The sequence below is a fragment of the Rhipicephalus sanguineus genome, unplaced genomic scaffold (assembly GCF_013339695.2).
Source record: "Rhipicephalus sanguineus isolate Rsan-2018 unplaced genomic scaffold, BIME_Rsan_1.4 Seq668, whole genome shotgun sequence".
NCBI classification, from domain to species: Eukaryota; Metazoa; Arthropoda; class Arachnida; order Ixodida; family Ixodidae; genus Rhipicephalus; species Rhipicephalus sanguineus.
In genome coordinates, this window is record NW_023615731.1 from 602 (window position 1) to 13,494 (window position 12,893).

Sequence of the window (12,893 nt, forward strand, 5' to 3'; positions counted from 1 at the left end):
TGTGAGGACGCCGCGTCTTTCCGCTGCGCCGCCGCCGCCTTGGTTCGCCTTTATTAACTTGCCGCCTTTGCGTGCGCCACGCACCTGGACTCTCCCTTTATTATTTATAGTCTCCTTCGTTCGTTCTTTTGTCATTCGCTATATCCAATCGATCATATTTCGAAAAATATTTCTCACCCACCTCCCCTCTCGCTCACCTATTTCTTGAATGTAATATTTAGGCTTTGTGCTAGGCACCAAGGATAACGCTGCAGGACTTCTTTACCATCGTCGTCATCATCGTTTGTTCATTTATTTACCCTTGAGCACACTTAACAGGACATTACATAGGGGGGAGGGGGAGGTTAACACTATTGAAACTACATATAACAGAGCGAATGTTTATAACAGAGAACCAACTACGTAACAATAAGTACAAAGCACACACCATGAACTCTTCCACGAAGTCCATAGCACTTCATGGAAGAGTTAGTTGGGTCTGCTATAAGCATTTCTTCTATAGGCGCAGAACACTGACGTTTAGAAGTCAGGTCAGTTTCGCTTGTTGACGGCGATAACCATTTTAACACGAAAGTGTTTTATGCCGGGGTCCACCACGGCTCCACTGACGCATTTCCGTCACGGATGTGACGTCGTAAAATATAAAGAATAACATGTGGCAAAGAAAAACTATAGAAAAAAAAGTTCCGTCGCAGGGAGTCGAACTTACGACCTCTCGATCGCCAGCGCGCAGCGCGAAACGACTCCGCCACAGACGGCATGTTCTCGGTTATTGCTAACGGCGAGCTATTTATGTACACCATTTGCCGGTGGCGGTACTCAGAGATCGGCGGTACAGCGCGTTTTCGTTATCACTGGCGAGATGGCGCGAAGGGCTCGAACAGCGCGCTTTAAAAGTCGTCCCCCACGCGGATTAGCGCGCGCCTCGACAGGGCGTGGTCGCTCGTGCGGGCATTTATCTCGTGATCTCGGTGGTTTGTACGTCTTGCGCTCTGCCTGAAAGTTTCCGTAGAGATCACGAAGCTCACCTCACACACTGCAGCGGCCGCTTTTGCGAAAGGAGCGCGCTGCTCACACAGAAATAAATTACAACTGGCCTCTACGTGGGCGCGGCCAGCAGTTACAACGGCCTCCCGTTAGGGGGTTGTAACTCCTCAGGATCCAATAAAGTTCGTTGTCTGTCTGTCTGTCTGTGACACTTCGCGCTCATCCTGTGTATGTTCGTTCCGCGCGTCCTTTCTGCTTGAGCAGCGCATTGCAAGTTTCGAGTGGCTTGCCGTTCTTCGCGTAACATTACAATTTGATGCTGTTGGCATTCCTTCGAGCTTGGGGTTGATTCTGGGATTATTTGAGGTAAGGTACAACCATAGGCGTATCTACTGGGGGGGGGGGGCAAGGGGGGCGCGAGCCTCCCCACTGAGAAATGTTGGGAGGGCGGAGCCCCCCCCCCCCCACTTTTGACAGTGGTTATTGTCGGCTGCAGACTGGGAAACAACAAGTCAGGCAAAGTTTTGCTTGAGCGCAGCAATAACGTAATATTATTATAATTCGTCCTACAATTCTGCTGTGACGACTGTCCTCTGTGTATCTTGACCACGCACTGTAAGCTACCTGCGGCGCGGGCTGCCTATTCCACGCTTGTGCGTCTTGCGTTCGAGCATTGCAGAGGAGGCTATCGCTCAGCAGGGGCTTTATAACATTACAGCAATCTGTCATGATTTTATTTTGTTCTGCCTGGCCTGAAATTTAAGTAATCCGCGACGCATATATGGGCGGGAACCAGTAAACGTGTTATAGCCAGCTCAAACGCTCTCCTTTTTCAGGAAATTCACTTTCTTTCTTTAAAAACGAATATACATCGCCACTGCTCCATATTCAAGCTGCTGTGACTTGGTGAGTGTGCAGAAGTGTCCAGTATTTTAGTTGTGTTAAGCCAGGACAGCTAAAATAGATTCGCGCTTTAGTCTCCGATTAGCCTGCTTCACTTGGCTTATCATATTGTAGCCTGCAGCAATTGTGGCGGCTTGTAACAAGGCAGTGGACTCGAGCACATTGAGAAGCGCAGTTTTCAAGTTTGCCCCGTAACTTGATCGACCTCACGAGGTAGATTATCAGCGTCCACGGTTTTCTGGGCTAAGAAGGCTGCCTACCTGAAAAGAATTCTGTCTGTTCCTAATAATGTTTATTTCTCTCTCTACCTCTCTGTCAGCAACGATGAGCTCACAGAGAGCTGTACACGCGCAAAATCAACTCCACATCGTTATACTACAACAGAAAGTATCTATTTTACACGTATGAATTCATCTCGCCCGCTGCTATAAGCAGCCGCTGCCAATGTGATTGGCGGGCGGCCTTCTTAAATTACGTTCAGAAAGAGGCACTGTCTGGCTATTCCGAAAAAAATGAGTTATTGTTCAACACAATAATGTGCTGCTTATTGTAGACACTTCGTTTTAACGCCGCGAGTTTTCGCAGACTTGTGACGTCGCGCAACAAGGAGGCGACTTTATGGCACATTGAAAATTTTTGACGAATAGCCAAGACACAATGACAAACAATGCGCCGTATTGAAAATAGTTCATTATTATTTTTTTTACGTAGTCATGCGTACGTGGTAACTACGGTGGATCACTTACGCGTCATTTGTTGCGTCGTTTTATGAGCAGGTGCTGTGAGCATAACCCAGAAAATTTCGACCAATCATTAACAGCTAACGACCTATACGGAAGGAAACAATGCGGGGTAGTTTAACGTTATAATCGCCCACATTTTTTCAAGGAGAATTTGTGCTTACACAGTTCACGTAGGCTATTTACTTGGAGGAACCGGAGGGAAGGTGTACAGGGCCACTTCACCGATTTTTCGTCCACCCCCCGCCCAAGCTGGGAAAAGTAGGTGGGTGACGAACGACACGTAGTATATAAATTCGTAGTCATTTATATTGTTATAACTATACACAACCTCAATATGGTTTGCCTCAATGTGGCTCAATACAGCTGGTTTGCTTAAGTATTAATCGGCTGAACTTGGCCTTCTTATTAAGAACGACTTTATATTAGGGGGCTTTAACAGTAAAGAAATTGGCACTCCGCTTATCCTGAAGACATCTGCGAAGTACCTTGCTTTGTCAGCCACATGTTTTGTTTAATAAGTGAGAATTTAAGTACTAGAGTCATAGCAGGTTCTTCATACTCACCGTATCTACAACGCCAACTAAGGCAGGGAAGTTTGCTGATGCAATCCTCAGATGATGAGATTTAATGTGGGTGTGCTTATTAAACTTCAGGGTAATATTTCCAAAATGTTATTAAACACTGCTGTGTTGTCGCGGTGTAGGGCGGCTCAGCCTGCACAATCTGTTTGCACAAATTCTTCGTTGATTTCAAACAAACAGTTTTGAAAAGCAAGTCAACTGATCAGCTCTGGGAATATAATAGGTCATCATCATCATCATCATCATCATCATCATCATCATCATCAGCCTGTCTACGCCCACTGCAGGGCAAAGGCCTCTCCCATGTTCCGCCAATCAACCCGGTCCTGTGCTTTCTGCTGCCACGTAATACCTGTAAACTTCTTAATCTCCTCTACCCACCTAATTTTCTGTCTCCCCCTCACGCGTTTACCATCTCTTGGAATCCAGTCAGTTACCCTTAATGACCACCGGTTATCCTGCCGACGTGCTACGTGCCCGGCCCATATCCATTTCTTCTTCTTGATTTCAACTATGATGTCCTTAACCCCCGTTTGTTCCCTGACCCACTCTGCTCTCGTCCTGTCTCTTAAGGTTACACCTATCATTTTCCTTTCCATCGCTCGCTGCGTCGTCCTCAATTTAAGTTGAACTCTCTTTGTAAGTCTCCAGGTTTCTGCTCCGTAGGTAAGTACCGGTAAGATGCAGCTGTTATATACCTTCCTCTTGAGGGATAGTGGTAGACTACCATTCATGATTTGATAATGCTTGCCGAATGAGCCCCAACCCATCCTTATTCTTCTAGTTATTTCACTCTCATAACAGAGAGCTGAGCTAGTTGGTAAGTATTCATTCTAAAAAGACAGGGCGTGCAAACACGGACACAAGAAAGAAGTCAGGACACCACAAACGCCGACTAACAACTGAAGAGACGCACAACGGCTGAAAAGAAAGAAGGCACGAAAACTTATCTGCGCATGCCCATGCAACAGGCGAAACTATCAATCCGGACGTATTGGGCACAATATATATATATTTATATATATATATATATATATATATATATATATATATATATATATATATATATATATATATATATATATATATATATATATATATATATATATATATATATACACACATGTACGGCGGACAGAGTCAGCAACGCCAGCCCCCCCACTCGCGAACGAGTTGGTACGCCACTGGGTACAACATAAAGTTAATATTTTTCCCATTCTAGCAAGAATAAAAGGGTTGGCTAATTAAATCTAATTAATTAATTAGCACTTAGTCATGACAAAATTACATGTTGGTATGTACACAACACCCCACTACCGCTAATATACAACAGGTAGAACTTTCCTAGAGCGCATGATTTTTTAAGTCTTGGTCCAACTTAGCTGGGAGAGCCGGTATATAAAGATAGAGACCGACTTTCAAATTAAATAATTTATTATAACTAGTCGCTCAGGTGCTGACACTGAGATGTCATTATAAAGATCTCTAGTGGAGACTCCAGATTTATTTTTCAATTCACAGATAGACATCGATCGACCTCGTAACGTTTGGCTCATAGCGAAGAAGGCCGCATATGTAGGCTGCTACTCGCTGACTGCATCGCATGAAATTGATTCCCACAATGCGTGTGATCTCCCGAATGTTTTTATTGACATGCTATACATTGTTAAAACATGCACCAAACAGGAGGGAATGCTGGCACAGGAAGCTTTAACTATGCCATTGAATTCAATGTAAGATGACCAAAAATATTTCTCAGAAGGTAGCAAATACCATTTGCTACCATTACACCTTGTACGAAGCTGGGGTTACGACTTCTTCCGCCAAAGGTTGTTTTCTGGACGAGCGATTGAGCTGGTCTTCGGTCACCGATCTGGTAGTAAAACCCTGTGCTGATAAATAAAAAATGCGTGCCGTCTTTTCTCGGCACTTTTATAGGCAGGCATGTCGAAGGGTAGCTATTTGTAGACAACCAAGAAATTGCCATTTTTTATTGGAGAGCAAGTGTGTGCGAAAGCATTAACTGACTGACTGTGTCGGACTGCCTAGTATTCTTATCAGCATTTTTGTTCGGAAGACCGCTACGCGGTTCAAGACTTTTTAACTTGTCATTGCTTAAATGATCCCTTCAGTTGTTCATCAACACAACATATTTCGCACATACAAATTCGTTTGAGGGGCATTTTGCAGTGAATGTTTGTCTTGTCAATGGACCATGATACGAATTTTAAAATACTGAAATGAAAAAAAAAATGGGCATAAACAGCCTGCTGCGAATTACTGCCAGAGAGGACGGCCAAAAGTCCGTTGTCAATGGTTGGGGACCTAACTAAACCAAGCTCTTAAAAAATATCCTGGGCCGGCGCCAGGGAGGGCTCCGCCCCCCAGGAAACAGTCCAAGGGGGGGGTGGGGGACGAGCCCCCCAGCCCCCCGTACTCTCCGCCTATGTCTCTATATACATACACGTGCCGCGCTCTGACGTCACTGCTCACCCTCTGTGTTACCACGTTATCTGGACCGTCTTTCTCTGGACTGCCGACAGAAGCCCGTAACAGCATATCTGCGAGGACGAGCTGTTTTCCTGGAATATACTGCAATTGAAAATCGTATTGGAACAAACGAAGAAAAAAGTGCTGCAGTCGAGGCGGCATTTCCCCAATAGCTTTCCTCGAGATTGCCACCGATGGACGGTGGTCGATTTCTAGGATAACGTGACGTCCGTACGCAAAGTGATGAAACTTCTCACATCCTACTACGACAGCCATTGCCTCCTTTTCAATCTGTGAATACCTTTTCTGAGACTCTGTCAATACGCGGGAGGCATATGCGACCGGTTTCCACGAATCACCATACCGCTGCAAAAGAGCTGAGCTTACGCCATGCTGTGAGACATCTGAGGTTACTTTAGTGTCTCTTTTAGGATCGAATATTGCCAACACCGGTTGTCCACTAAGACATTTGCAGAGCTGCTCCCATTCCCTTGCGTGGTTCTCCGTCCATTCGAAAACCGTGTCTTTCTTTATAAGCTGGCGCCATAGGCGGAGAGTACGGGGGGGGCTGGGGGGCTCGCCCCCCCCCCCGGACTGCCTCATAGGGGGGGGGGGCAGAGCCCCCCCCCCCTGGCGCCGGCCCAGGGTATTTTTTAAGAGCTTGGCTTAGGTCCCCGGGTCGTCCTGTCTGGCAGCTATTTCACAGGAGGCTGTTTATGCCCGCTTCTTTTTCATTTCAGCCATTTAAAGTTCGGCACATGGGCCTAGACAAGTCAAACATTCAATGAAAAAGTGCCCCTCAAACGGATTTTTACGTGCAGAATATGTTGTGCTGATGAACAACTGAAGCGACGACTTAAGCTATGACAAATTAAAAAAAAATCACCGGCGATTACGATACTGCCTAATTCGCTGAGCGCAGTCTCGTGTTCGGGCAACGCCAGCTGTGTTTGAAGTTTTGACTATCCGCAGTTGCAGCAATGTAACATTCGTTACATATTGCCACAGAAATTGCCAGCGCTCGAGTGCTACGCACACTATATACTCTGTGCATTGCAGCTGTCGCGAACCAAGTGAAACGCCCACAGCCCCGTTACGACAAGCGAAGCCAGCCGCAGTGCACGTGCCAGCCCTGCATGCGCACGAGCGACAGGGGAAGAAAGCGAGGTTAGAGGCCTGTATCTCGTGATGTCGACAGACTCCGCGTTCGCTCTCTTTCGTCCTCGTTCGCGCTATCGGTTACGCCGCCGACGCCAACGGCGATGCCGCTCAACACAGGAACGGACGCCTAAGGCCTGTTTCACATGCAGCGATTTTGCTCCAAGAGCGGAGCGGCTGCCGTCGCGGAAGCCCAAAAACAGGTTTTTTTAGAGCGACCAGTGGACGCGCGATAGAGATCGCCGGAGTTGGAAAAATTCGCGATCGGCAGAGCGGCTGCCCAAGGTCAACCAAAGGGGGAGCAGTGACGCGGGGAGCACGTGACCGTAGGGATGGAGACGAGAGCATCCGCGCGCGCCGGGAGGAACTCGCTCCGACTCGGTTTCCTAGCAGACGACATTCGCTGCAACGAGCTGGCAGTGTAGAAAACGCTGTTCTTTTCCTTTTGTTGTTCTTTACTGCGCTTCCATCAAGGCAGACAAATCGTTTGCACGTGTCATTTTGTTCTTTTGTATTTTTATCGAATCGTGACACCAACATAGGTCCGGACAGGGGGAACCTACGACACTCCGCACTTGTTCGCAGAAGACGTTTCAGTTTTTTTTTTTACTACTCTGGTGCAGCACGTTCGAACAGTTTACTGTTTTCTTTTCCTTTTTTTTTTTTAGTGGTCACGTACCCCGAAGACGACAAATGCCGCCGCCTCTTTACTGCAGAATGCCCATAGGCAAAAAAAAAAAAAGAGACGAGCTCCTTCACAAACCCACAATGTCGTCGACTGGGCCGTTGGCATCCGCTTGCCGGCCCATACGGCGCACCAACGCCTTGCGGCATTCGAGACCAAAAGCCACCGAAAGCCCTGTGAAAGCTTAAAACCCCAAAAACAAATTCTTTCTTTTGCTTTTCCATGGCCAAGTGTATGTGCGTGCAACATGACTTGCGTGGTAAAAAAAAGAAAGCTGGAACAGAAATAAACGTGACTACTGAAGTTGTTTAATTGCACTCTGATAAACTGCACATTTTCATCATTCAAGGTTTAGGCGCGTGAAAATCGATCACCGAAGTAGAAGGCTGGTGAAACTTGCAACCCAAGCGCACCAAAGCAAGCGAGCCCGGAGAAAGGAAACCCGCGGATAACGGGCGCTTCCCACAACCATCACTGCGCATCGCAGAGGCGCGCGCCGCGCAAAAGCGGTGCATGTGAAACGAAGCCGCGTCCGAGCGTCCTGCTGCCGCTCGATCGCCGCGGGCCCCGCCGCTCGGTCGCTCGCATGTGAAACAGGCTTAAGAGCTGCGCTCTAATTGTCTTGAACCCCGTAGTGAATGGTTTTGAGAACACAAAAATGATAATGAGAATACAAAGCAATCCCGACACAGTCAGTCAGTGAACGCTTTCGGACAAACTTACCCGCCAATAAAAAAACGGGTAAATTCTTGGTTGCCTACATATTGGTACCATTCGACATGCCTGCTCATAAAAGTGACGAGAAAAGATTGTACGCAGTTTTGATTTATCAGCAAAGGGTTTTATTAAAACTTCGGCCGCCAATGAGGAACTCCATTACTCGTCCAGATTCATAACCGCAGCTTCGCACAAGGTGTAGTGGTAGAAAATGATATTTGCTACCATCTCAGAATTACTTTCGGCCATCTTGAATTGAACTCACTGGCCAATAATTAAAGCTTCCCGTGATAGCGTTAGCCTACTGTCTCCTGTGTGGCGCATGTTTTGACAAAGTAAAGCCTAACCCCACGCATTGCGTGAATCGATTTTACGCGACGCAGTCAACGAGTCAACGAAAAAGGTCGCGACCTTTTTCGCTACGAGCCAAGAGTTACGAGGTTGATCGATGTCTTTGTGTAAATTGAAAAATAAATCTAGGGTCTTCCACTTCCAGATCTTCATTGTGATATCGCGGGCACCTAAGAGACTAAAGCTACATTAAACTCTTTAATTTGGAAGTTTGACTCCTCTCCCTCTCTCTCTCTCTCTCCATATATATATATATATATATATATATATATATATATATATATATATATATATATATATATATATTCTGAAAAAGCTTTTCCAATGGGCCAAACGTACTTGGGAAGAGAAGAAACACAACTAAGCGGTTGTCTTAATTTTATTTGCCAACGGTTTCGACCGGAGGACCGGTCTTCGTCAGGGCATATGAGCAAATACAGCGCTATGCGAACATCCAAAATCGTCGAGGTCACTCTTAGTTGAAGGAAGGAAAGGGAGGAAATAATAAATCAGTCAAGTTGTCAGCGGTGACGTATAGTGTGTCAAACAGTTCCTCTCGGCTCATTCGCTAGAGCAAGCAAAGAAGAGAATGGGGAAACGGGAGACAAGCGCCGTTTCGGCGGAGTAGAGCAGGTGCCGTAGATGTGGGAGAAGGGGAAAAAAGAAAAGAAAAAGAAAATGAAATGGCAGAAGCGCAACAAAACGCAGAGCGCGGCTTCCGCGGCGCGATATATATATATATATATATATATATAATATATATATATATATATATATATATATATATATATATATATATATATATATATATATATATATGTATGTATATATATATTTATATTTATATATATAGTTGCAGCAAGGAAGTCACGTTGGCCCCGGTAGTATAAGGAACAAGTGAGAGTACGACGCACGTTGGTTTTTGCGGTATGTTTACTGACGTTTCGGCTGGTGGACCAGCCTTTGTCAAAGTAATAAGTACCAGCCTTTGTGAAAGTAATAAGTACATTACTTATTACTTTGACAAAGGCTGGTCCACCAGCCGAAACGTCAGTAAACATACCGCAAAAACCAACGTGCGTCGTACTCTCTCTTGTTCCTTATATATATATATATATATATATATATATATATATATATATATATATATATATATATATATATATATATATATATATATATATATAGGGAGAGAGAGAGAGAAATGCGGAAGAGCAAGTCGGGCCCCCGCCCCTTCCGGTAAAATGAAAGCTCTCCGCCTATGCTTGGGGTGAAAGAATACACAACAAACGCTCAGCTACGTCTGTGAAGACACGTTTTACTTTCGTGTTATACCGATTCCTGTGACAGAGGGATCAGCCATATTTTACAGCGAAAGCTGTTATGAGGTCATTTCACCGGCCGTTTTTGGCGCCTTAGTTGTCCGCTGCCGCCGCCGGTGTCCGTAACCAGTATCGCTCGAAATAAGAAAAAAATTCCAGGATGGAACGAGGCTCGAACCTGGGCCCTCTGCGTGGGAGCCCAGTATTCAACCTCTGAGCCATGCCAGTGCTTGAAACTGCTTTGCAGAAAGGTCCTATACAGGCTTCATGTCGGGAAGCAACCACATTAGCATATGCAATATGGCGTGGTAGAGTAACATAAGCACCAAGCTTCGCACAACGCGAATTCTGTAACCAGGCGTCACACAATGCGAATTGCGCAACGAGTAGGTTGTTGAATGCTTCCAACCCATTACAAAGGGCTCTGCCATAATTCTTCATCGTCATCAGGCACAGCATCAACAAAGTGCGCATAATGCCTTACATGCGTTAGCAGGTACCAACGCTCTCTGTAGAATGACGAAAAATGGCACAGTGCCTGCTGCCCTACTTCTCAAAAATTACAATGCTTTATAGCGTAGTGGGTTCCTCGCAAGTGCACTTGTATTGGTTGCCAAGTAAGCCCATAAGCGGATGACCATTTCCCCGGGGTCTCAGTAAAGTTCTTCGCCCCCCCCCCCCCTCCCGTCTCTCTCCCACGTCAACGTATGTTATACAGAATGACGGGAGAGGGAAATAGCGACCGGGCGTCACCCAATGCAAATTACATAACTGGTGGGCCGTTTAAAGATTCCAACCCATTACAAAGAGCTGAGCCATAATTCTTCATCGTCATCAGTCGTCGCGTCAACAAAGTGCACATAATGCCTTACAGACGTGTAGCTGGTGCCTCGCCTCTCCGCAGAATGACGAATAATGGCTTAGTAGGTGCTTCTCAACTACACAAAAATTGTGATTTATGGCGTAGTGGGTACCTTTCTAGTGTACTTGTATTCTAGCCCCAAGAGAGCTTAACGGGCTATAGAAACGCCGCTCTTCCAGCTTTCGCTGTGACTGTGCTGCGGTTTCAGCGCAGGCCTGGCGTTTCTTTTTTTTTTTTTTTTTCAATAACTTTCATGCTAAAAAACGCGTGATGTGTGTCTTCAAAGGAGCATAACCAACACTTTCCGCAAGTGAAAAGCCGACAGCGAAATCTATCCTGCTTCGTCGATAAACTTGAAGAGCGATCACTCAGATAGGTTTTGCACAAGACTACACAAGACGCTCAATTGAATCGGCGAGCAAATGTACACTCTAAAAACTGAAACTCCTGCAGTGAGAGTTATAGAGCTGTGTTACTCCCACAGATCTCATTATACTCTCTCTCAGGGAGGCGCTTTACTCTCTTTTGGCCAGAAGGAGTGAAAAGGCCTTTCACTCCTCCTGGCGAAAGAGAGTAAAGTGCCTGTTTCACTCCCGCATCCCACGAGAGAGTAAAAGGTTGTTTTACTCTCTTGCCATATAAAAGCTTGTTTCAGAGCTTGTTTTAGTCTTGCAACTCTCCAAATATAACGAGCTGTAAAGAAAATTTCGTGCAGTCTAATATCTTTGGCAGTAGCTCAATCGATGGAGTGACGGCGATAGATTCCTCGTCAACTTATCGCAACGAAAACCGCTGACATGCACAAAGAATCTGCGATCATAAATGTACGCGATTATACTCACACGTACGCACACTCTGAGTCAGGTCCTAGTTATTAACTGTCTAGAGGCGGCACGCCGCAGCGTACGCAATAAATGCTGTGGACAGAAAGCACGAGAAAAAAAAGAAGAAAAAAGGGGGGGGGACCTTTAGTTTCGCCTTTAAAACACGACAGTGGTATTCGTACACACGCATGGTCGCGCGCGCACACACACACACACACACACACACACACACACACACACACACACACACGCACGCACGCACGCACGCGCACACACACACACACACACACACACACACACACACACACACACACACACACACACACACACACACACACACTATCGCCTTCTCAATCGCTAGCTTGCCTGCGCTTCTCGATGGAGACGTATACACAGTGCCGCAAGGAAAGCCAAAGTGCAAACGCGCTCTCTCTCTTTGCATCTACCTCGACTTTTCGCTCACGACCAACCAACGCGGCTTTTTCGCTCAGAACCAATGACGCCGACGCCGCCGACACCGGAATTTCTGCGAGACGAGCTCTTTGACGCTATCGCGTCCAAAAAAAAAAAAGATATATATAAACGCGACTTCCTTCAAGCAGTCGCTAAACGGGAGGGCTGTTACATGAGCCGCCGAGAGCAACACGATAACGCAACCTTACGACGCAGGCACGCAGGCGCGAGCGAGGAAAGACAAAATAAAAAAACAGACACACACACACACACACACACACACACACACACACGCGCGCGCACCAGGAGAGGAGAAGCGTGCGTGCTCAAGTCGAAGCAGTCGAAGTCTCGCCGTCGCCCGTCGCTGCCTTCGCCATTTTCTCCCGTTGCCAGGTCAGCCCGGTCATCGAAGTTTCCGAATTGCTCAGCTGTGCCGGCTGTGCGTGCCCGTGTCCTGTGTGTGCGCGACTCTGATCTCAACGCTGGACGTGAACGGCATTTAGCGACGGCAGTGCAATATCGCGTACTGTGAGCGTGTTCGTGTTGGTTTCATGATGGTCTGAAGACTCAAGCGTGCTTGCACCTTCGTGTATTCGTGTTCGGCCAGCACCTGGTTAGGCACAGTCGGAAATGCGAACGGTAAGTGGTGCTTCTGTGTTCTCAGTTTCGCGTCGCTCACGTGTGTAGTGCTGCACAGTGTGTCGCGTGGAAAGTACAATAAAAAGCAGAATGGAAAAGCATTACGCGCACATACGTGTGATGCCTGATGCGCGTTTAAAAAGCTTTTGTGAAGGCACACGCTTCGCACGGCCAGTCT